Source organism: Pteropus alecto, unplaced genomic scaffold (assembly GCF_000325575.1).
Source record: "Pteropus alecto unplaced genomic scaffold, ASM32557v1 scaffold44, whole genome shotgun sequence".
Taxonomy (NCBI): domain Eukaryota; kingdom Metazoa; phylum Chordata; class Mammalia; order Chiroptera; family Pteropodidae; genus Pteropus; species Pteropus alecto.
The window spans coordinates 8,067,153-8,076,497 of record NW_006436812.1 but is presented as its reverse complement, the minus strand read 5'-3'; positions in this window follow the sequence as shown (position 1 = coordinate 8,076,497).

Genomic DNA, 9,345 nt, shown 5'->3' with positions numbered 1-9,345 from the left:
TCAGTAATCTGCCTAGGGTCACAGCGAGCAAATGGTTAACTTGGGACTCACTAGGGGAGGTGCAGGGTTCTACAGGGGCACATCTGGAGGGCTTCTCAGAGGAGATGCTGCTGCCCTTGAGTCATACAGGAGCAGGAACTGGTCCAATGGAGAGAAGGAGGAGGGTGTTCCAAGCAAATGTGCCTTCGCCAGAGGGTGGCCCCTGCTCGCCATTCTCAGGGGCTCTGGCTGGGCTAGGCTAAAGGGCAGGACGAGGCCCGGGGCAGGGACCCCGTCTTGCCCTGCCCTTGAGACAGGGTCTGTGCTGGATACAGATCATGGAGGGGAAGGCAGGGGAAGCCAGCAAAACAAAGAGGCAGGGTTCTGTAGTAAGTCTGTGCCCGGACTCAGCCCTCAGAACCCCTGACTCAGAGTCCCTGCTCTGTCCTTTGCTGGCTCTGTGACATCTCCCCTTTCTGAACCTCAGTTGCCTCATCTACAAAATAGAGACAATAGTACATAATGAGTTTCTAGAGGATTCAGTGTCTTAATAGATGCAAAGGGCTTAGAGCAGGGCCTGGCTGAAGTCAGCACTCTGGAAGTGTCAGCTGTCTGTGTTTGCCCGGCAGGTTTACTGCTTTCACTTAGGTTCAGGGAAGCCACCCTGCCCCAGCCTCACCAGCCCCGCCACCAAGCCTCTACCACACTCAGGCCCTGAGCCCACTGCCGGGGAGGGTGGGGGCACAGGCAGGCTCTCAGCATTTGGGGGAGGGGTGGGAACCAAGGGAAGTGGTGACTAAGACGGGAACCCAAAACGCACTCACATAGAGAACTCCCCCAGGAGGTGGGTTCTTTCACTCTGGCTCTGGTGAGTGACTCATGCGGGGGCAGGTACAAAAGGTGCCTGGACACAAGGGGTGATGCATGTCCTTCCCAAGAAATTAGTGGCACAGTGGGCTATGGAGGGCTGGGGGTGTCTCTCAGTTTCTGGAGGGGGGGCGGGGATAGACCCTGTGACTGGGAGGCCTGGAATCAGGAAGACCTGGGTTCGGATTCCAGCACCGTTACTCTGTAGCTTTGTGACTTAGGCAAAGAACTTCCCCTCTCTGTGCCTCAGTTTCTTCGCCTGTAACTTCAAGCTGATTAAATCCATCGCCCAGCACTAAACTCTTCCTATCGTGGTGCTTATTGGATCTTGGTGACTCCCTACCTCGAGGATGTGCCATGGCTTCCCCTTGTGCATGCAGCGAAGTGTGGCCTTCTGTTAGGGGTGAGGTGGGTGGGGACAAGAAGCACAGTGGAGGCCTGCAGACACTGTACACTTTATCTCAGTTAAACTTCATACAAATCTATTTCACAGCTGAGAGCCAACCCCACAAAGGTGCTCAGGTTGCCCGGGGCAGGCTGAGCTGGGGTTCAAACTTTCATCTGCCCTCCCTCGCTTGCGTAGCTTCACCCAGTCAATAAAATTGAGTTTAAATGTGGGTATTTTGTTATTACAAAGAAGAGCAGCAGAGGGAAGGAGAGAAAACCATGACTTGCACTGCAGGCTCTCACCTCCTCCTCAGCACCTGCAGGACAGTCCGGCCCGCTCCAGAACCCACGGCTAGGAAAAGGCAGTGGCTGTTGCCCTTTCAGACAAGCTGAACCTTGGTGACAGGGACCTTTTAGTTGAAAAGGCAGTTTAACTTGGCTCTTGAGTCTTCATTCTGTCTCCTAACTTACATTTACGTTACATATCTTTTTTGTGTGTGTAAAGTGATTTCGAAGATAAATTTAGCTAATCTTCAGATGGTTTAAATTGATAAAAATAAAGGTAATTCCAATAAACTTAAACATTCTAGGTCATAGAAAAACAAAAAAACTCTTCAATTTATTTATGAGGGCAACATCACCTTAATATAAAAACCTGATAAACACAGTAAACCAACAAACAAATTACAAGAACGAAAAACAAAACAAGCCAGTAAATCATAGATCAATCTCTCTATGATTTGGATGCAAACATTCTAAATAAAATACTAACCAATAAAATATAATCGTATATCAAAACAATAATGTATTTTGAGCCATTAAAACTTACTTCAGAAATGCAGGACAGGTTCAATATCAAGTCATTGACCAACATAATTCTTTACCTCACACTGAAGGACGGTAACAATGTGATCATATCAATTGAAGTGGAAAAGTCAGTTGAAAAAGTTCAATAGTTTTTTCCAAGAAAATACTAAAAGTGAATAAGAAAGGAATAGATCACTTAAGCATGGTAAACTTTCTTTGCAAAAACAGCAAATATTATTTTAAATACTAAAGCCATTTCCCTTAGAATAAAAAAAAAACACACAGTGTTTTGGAGAAAAAAATACATCAGGAGAAAAAAATTTAAAAAATGCTCACTACTGAAAAAAGAAAAGGTCAGACAAACTTGCTATTGCAAGAAATCATGGGCTAGAAATGGAAAAAAAATATATTTCCTTCACATTTACATTACTAGGGAATAAATTTAACAGGAAAAGTGCAGGACCTATGAAGGAAAAAAAACATGTTGAAGGACAAAAGAGAAAGATCTAATGTTAGAAAAAAGGGATGACTTAAAACATCAGAAAAATACGAAGTCCCCACGTGCAATTCCAATGAAGATGTCAGTAAGGCTTTTTAAAAATTAGATAACACTATATTAAACTTCACATGGAAAATATAAAAAAACCTGTAATCAGGGCAACTAAGTAGCCCAGAAATGAATCCCATTATTTCAATTGTGACAAAAGTAGAACTTCGATTCAGTCAGAAGAGGACAGTCTATTTCCCAATAGATGTCAACAGAATTGGCTATCCATTTGGAAAAAATAAAGTAATAAAATAGGATCAATACCTCATATCACAGGCAAAAGTAAATTACAGATGAATTAAAAACTCAATGAAAGTCTTAGAAGAAAACTCAGGAAACTATACTTACGATCGAGGGATTGGGGAAAATTTTGAAATCAAGAAAAGAAGCCCAGAGGCCACTAGTAAGCAGGAAATGGCAAGTTAAAGTCCCCATGAGCTTTACAGCTAGCAGGGAGGCAAAGATGAAAGAGCTGGTGGGGCTTTGGGGGAAGCATACATACTCTTTCATACTGCTGATGGAGATGCAAATTGTTAACGGTCCTTTTAGAAAGCAGTCTGGCAATACGCCATAAAAAAATTTTTGTTTTGCAAAATCTAAAAAAATTGACTTCTTATGCACCCTTTATTGGTGCCCCACCAAAATAAAAGAGAAAACCAAGTAGAAGGAACAAATAGGAACGCCAACATTAAAAAGAGGAAAAGGAGCTCTTCGGGAAAATGGTGAAATGAGAAAGACCCCAGGATGACACTGTGTGACAAGCAGAGGGCTGGCGGGCCATACTGGAGCAGGGCAGGGGCTACTAGCATAGAGTTTTTCAAGATTAAATTTGTAAACCACTTAATCCAACTGAAAATCTCGAGAAACGTTTTTAAGAGCTGGTGTTGAGTTTAGGGTTGAATTAATAACAAGTACATAGATTTTTCTAAGCAAATAAAAAAAAAAAATGACCAACACCAGGAAAACAAAAGGTTGTGTTAAAAGAAAAGGAAATTATAATTTTCTACAGTGCTCAGTTCTGAGTAGAGTTTGCATGTTATGAGGATGTTCGCTAAGATTCTTGGATGGATAGATTAATGTTTTTCATTCGATTGAGGATGTCTTCAGGCAACATCCTTCACATTTTATTCTGCCCCACTACAGTGTCTGTGTGGTACGACCCCACTGATGGGCTGTTCTATGTGTCTGCACATGTGTCTAGAGGAATACCTGAAGGGCGGTCACCAAGCAAAATGGCGGCTGTGTCAGGGTACTGGGATTCGAGGTGATTTTACTTTCTTATACTTCTATATATTGTCTTATTTTTTTTTATAATGCTTATGGATAATTGGTATAATCAGAGAAATCAATTAAGCGAAAAAGAAAAGAAAAAGTAAGAGGTCCTGAAATCCTGAGAGGGCAAGTTTCCTCGACCTTGGTACTACAGAGCCAAGTCTGTCTGTACTTGGGAGAAGTCCAGAGCGTGACAACATGTTTTTGCAGTTTAATGCCTTTGTATTCTCAGGGACTCTGAGAGCAGAGTCGTCACAGGCCTGCTGGCACTTGTCACCCTAGGACAACCCAGTAGGCTCGGCCAGGCTGCAAGGAAGAATCAGCTGGGGTCTTTCAACAGACCCTGGTGCCAAGAATCTGATTTAATTTGTCTGGGTGGCGCCTCGTCAGCTGTGTTATTATCTGAAAATAATTATGAGTTTTGATTTTCACACAGCGTTTGGGAACCAAAGAGTCCACACTTATTGAGAAGGATCAACACATGAGGCGGCTTCTGGTTTGTAGCTTGATAATTATGCTTTCCTGGTGCGGACGTTAGCAGCTCCCTGGTGCTTGGCCATAAACCATTTTCTACGTCATCTATTTTGCCAAGATTCGAAAGAAAAACATCTTTTTAAAGCTATAAAGTTTTAAAAAACCAGATCATGTCACACCCTGCTTAAAACTTTTGAGGGCTTCCTTGTGTACTCAGGACAGAATCCAATCAGGACAGAACCCAAGATCCTTAAAAGACCCGGGGGCGCTGACAAGAGCAGGCCAGCCTCGTCCCAACACTCAATTATGCTGCAGCTGCACTAGTCTGCTGCACTTTCTCCCTGACTTCCTCCCCGACTTCCTCCACAGATTTTTCTCTTAAAAATGTTCAAACATAGATGAGCTGAAAGAGTGGTATAATGGTCACTCATATAGTAATCACCTGATTCGATAATTACCATTTTGCTGTATTGCTTTGTCTCTGTGTATTTTGTGGAAACATTTGAAAATTAGTTGTAGACATCGTGACGCTTAACCACTAAATACTTCAGCATGAATCAGCTTAAAGTATGACTATTTTCCCGCATAGCCACATGCCATCACCGTACCCAAGAAAGTTAACAGTAATTCTCTAATATCTTCCAATACATATTGAAGCCACGTTCAGATGAACCCAGTTGTTCACAAAATGCATTTTACAGATGTTGATTTTCTAGATCAAGACTCAGTAAGGTTGGTACATTACAGTTAGTTGTTATGTTTTTTCTAACTGTCTGCTAGTTTCGAACAGTGACTCATGGTGAGGTTTGGGACCAGACGCACCTGGACCTGTTATAAAAGCAACTTCTCTGGTCCCACTCTGGATGGCCTGACTGGAACCTCTGGGGATGGGGCTGAGGAGAATGTGTTTAACCAGCCAGGTGAGTCTTATTCATGCTCACGATTGAGAAGCATCAAACAACCCCCACCTTTTCTTGCTCCCATGGTGTTTATTTTTTGAGAAAAACAAGTGTCTTGTAGAATACTCCACATTTTGGATTTGCCAGATTCTTTCCTCACAGTGCCACTTACCTCATTCCTCTATCCTTAAAGATATAAAAACCTCACCTTGTAGGTGATGCTAATGAGCAGCCAAGTTAAGAACGGTAGTGACAAACTTCTGGCCTCAGCCAGCAGAGCTTCGAGACCTGGAGCTCCACAACAGACACCATGGGTGAGTTGTTAAGAAAGAACCCCCTTTTTCCCCATCGCCATTCCAGGAAGGGAACCAGCACTGCTCCTCCAAGGTCACTGAAGGGAAGTCACTCAGATTGTTTGTCCCAGGAGTGAAAGGGGTAGCAGATGAATGCAGAGGAAGTGGGGGCATCTTGAGCTTGTGAGGGACCATCTTGATGAGGGACCTGGGGAGCCCAGATAGAGAATGGCTCAGGGCATCAGGTCTGCAGTTGGAAGAGAGGGCATCTCTGAATCCTTCTAGGACTGTAGGACCAAGATACAGACATAGGATCCTCATATTCCAGGAACCTAAGCCTCCCCTCAGTTCTCTGGTATCCTATAGGAGCCAAGATTTTTGCAAGAGTCATGCATTTTAAAATACAACTGCCAGATTGCCCTCCAAAGAGGTAGGTACAACTCTATGGAAAACAATTTGGCTACATCTGTAAAGAACCATACAAATGTTCATGCCAGTTGACCTAGAAATTGCACTTCTGGGAATTTATCCTAAAGAACTAATCCAAAGAAAGACAAAACTATGAAGAATTTCACTCCAGGGCCCTTTTTAATAGTGAAAAATTAGAAGTAACTTAAGTAACTAATAGTAAGAAGATGGTTAAGTAACTTAGGGGAGATCCACTCAGGAGGACGTTGTCAGGCCGTTGAAGTGATGATTATGAGGCAGCTTCTACAGCCACTTAGAAAATGTTTATGAGATGTTAAGTGAGAAACAAAAGCAAGATGCAAAATGGTAAACATGTGTCTTAGGTCCCTTTTGGTTGTGACAGAAAACCAATCCACATTAGTGTAAGGCAAAAACATAGATGTATTACTTGGAACCAATTAAAATAAATAAATAAATTTATTCTAAAAAATACATAGATATATTATGAGGGCCCAAGGATAGAAGTCAGGCCTCATGTGGGTAGAAATTTGGAACCAGAAAATTGCTAAGTACCCAGCCAGTTATCTTCATGATTGTCTCTTGCCTTTCCTCTCGCTTTTGTCAGTCCTACTGTGGCAAAGAAATATGGTTTCTTTTCTTCTTGGGCACGTATTTCCCAGCATTCCTTGTAGTTAGGTACAGTTCTTGCCAATGGAATGTGAATGGAGGGTTTGTCCCACTTCTGGGACTAGGATGCTTAAGAGAATGCATATATTTTCTTCTCTCTGTATTGTTTGCCACCCATCAGCCGAGGCCCCAGGGGAGCAGCCACAAGATCTAGGTCCTTGAATTACCATGTGGAAGACCAGCTTACTTACGTGAAGTAGTAATGAACAGTGATGTTAAGCCCCAGAGATTTTGGGGTTTAATCTGTTACAGCAGCCAACACCAGTTTAACTAACACTGATTTTCTTTGCTTCTCTAGGCCCATTACTAAACATAGCTGCCCCACAACTTCTAAGTTCTCATATTTTTAATTTAATCAGACATTGACTGGCTTCTTAGTCTCAGTTCTAAATCTCTAGAACTGAGATTTGGCCCAACTTGGGACAGCTTGGGAACACTCCTAAAGTGATCAGCTATGGTATGAACATGGCAGGAGGTCCTTGTCTCTGTCAGTGGAAGGGTAGGGACAGTCTTAAAAATGATCTCTACTGCAATACTCTCCAGGTCCTAAAATACATATGTATGTAGATAAAGAAAAAAGGAAAACAGAAAAATACAAAGCAGTTATCCAACATCCAGGAAGAAGAAACAAACATGTGGTCTCAGGGCAATGGCAGAAGGTAAGAGACAACAAATACCACTGTGCAAGCCCCATTTTGAGCCTCTGATTGCATCACATCTGCTGACATCCCACTGACTGTCCTATTTTAGATTCAAGAGAAGGGGCAGGCCATGTCGCTCCTGGTGAGAGGGCACTGCAAAACAATATGGCAAAGGGCATGGGTATAGGGAAGGGTGAAGAGTTGGGGCTAAATGATATATCCACTGCACCCTTAGCTGATTTTCCACAGAACAGCCCCTCTGTGTAAAGTACTTTGGGTGGGGATCTACCCCCAGCTCAGGAGTGGAGCATGTGATAAGCCTTGGCTAATCAGAGAACTGCATTGCCCTGGTTATGGTGACTGGATCAGCGATAGATCCAGAACCAACTAAACACAGTGCAAACACCAATCAGAACAGGATGGATGGTGAGGGGACTCTCATTTTTTCCTGCTGGGCATCACTCTGAGAGGATGCAAGTTGGGGTGGCTGGCAGCTATCCTGCCCCACAAGAAGAGAGGAAGAAGTCCAGGAATACGTTTACCCAGAAGCAGCAGAGCCTTCGGAGAAAGAAACTCATCCTGGTGATGAAATTGAAACCTCTGCATTAAGCTGCACCTGATGTTCTACTTCTGGATTTTTCTTTTTCAAATCGGTTTTGAATCAACCAGGCTACACTGAGTTTTCTGTTATTTGGGATCAAATTGGAACTAATGAAGACTCTGGTAATCTCAGCCTCAGAAGTGAGCATCTAGTCATAGAAGGGCTCAGTGGCTCCTAGTGATCAAATAATTATGTTGATCGGGAGTAATTACGTTGATCAAAATATATAGGGCAGGGCCTCATGTGTACTGTTGTCTTTAGTGATCTTACAGATAAGGTTTCTCTGAGTACCAGTCAGAACTCCTTTATCTGCAAGTGATAGATATCAACCTCAAACGGATTTGTGAGAATATATTGGCTAATGTAACTGCAAAACCCATTTAGATCTAATTTCAGTCATGGATCCTTGTGCTCAAATAATGTCATCGAAATCCATCTTTCCTCATTTCTTGGCTCTGCTTCATTCACTCTGTGTAGGTTTGATGCTTGGCCAGAATCTCCCTGAGTTATGGCAAAGATGGCCACCGGCAGGTCCAGGCTTATATCCCACAAGCTTAGCAACTCTAATGAAAAGAGAACACTTTTTTTTCCCTAATAGATGTAGAGAAAGGCCAGGAGCTGCCTAACCTTGGTTGTATATTCAGGCCTGAGGCAATTTCTGTAACTCAGGAAATGGAATATGCTGGGTCATGTGGTCACCCCATGGAACCAAGGGGTGAAGTCAGCTCCACGTGAACCACATGGGTCAAAAACATGAAAAGGAAACTTGGGGTGCTATCACCCAAAGAGGGGGAAAGTGGTACTGAACAGGAAATATAGCAGATGTCCACTACACCTTATATTATTCTTGGCATCCTATGGTCCTTATCACAACTGTAATTAAATATAAGCCCAAATCCTCCACCTTCTGCAGGCACCCTCCATTCTCCTTTAACATATAGAAGGGCTAGAGCCCCTTACCACATCCTCAAGACAACCAGGCCCCTCCGTGATCTGAGAATTCCCAAGCCGTGCTCACTGTCTTGAGTCTGGCTGTGTCCAGCCTACTACGGTTTTTTCTTCTTCTTAGCTTTATTGAAGTAAAATGGACAAATAAAAATTGAATATATTTAAGGTGTACAACTTGATGTTTTGATATACGTGTATGTATCCATCACCTCACAGTCGGAATTTTTTTGTGGTAAGAACACTTAAGATATACTCTCTTTGCAAATTTCACATATACAACACAGTATGCGAATTATACAGCCTAATTCTTCCTGTATGCTGTCCTTCTTTGTCACCAAATGGAAACCCCTAAATTTCTCCAATGCCGCAAAGCTCCAGTAACCCAAGCCCGGGCGATGAACATTCTCCTCCCCCAGCTGCCAGTAAATACTTCTAAATTACTCGTCTTTCACCCACATTTCCACCCTGAACCAGGTACTAGACAGATGAGTAGGGCTTTACATATTTGAAAGGGAGACGCTGTTTGGGGACTCTT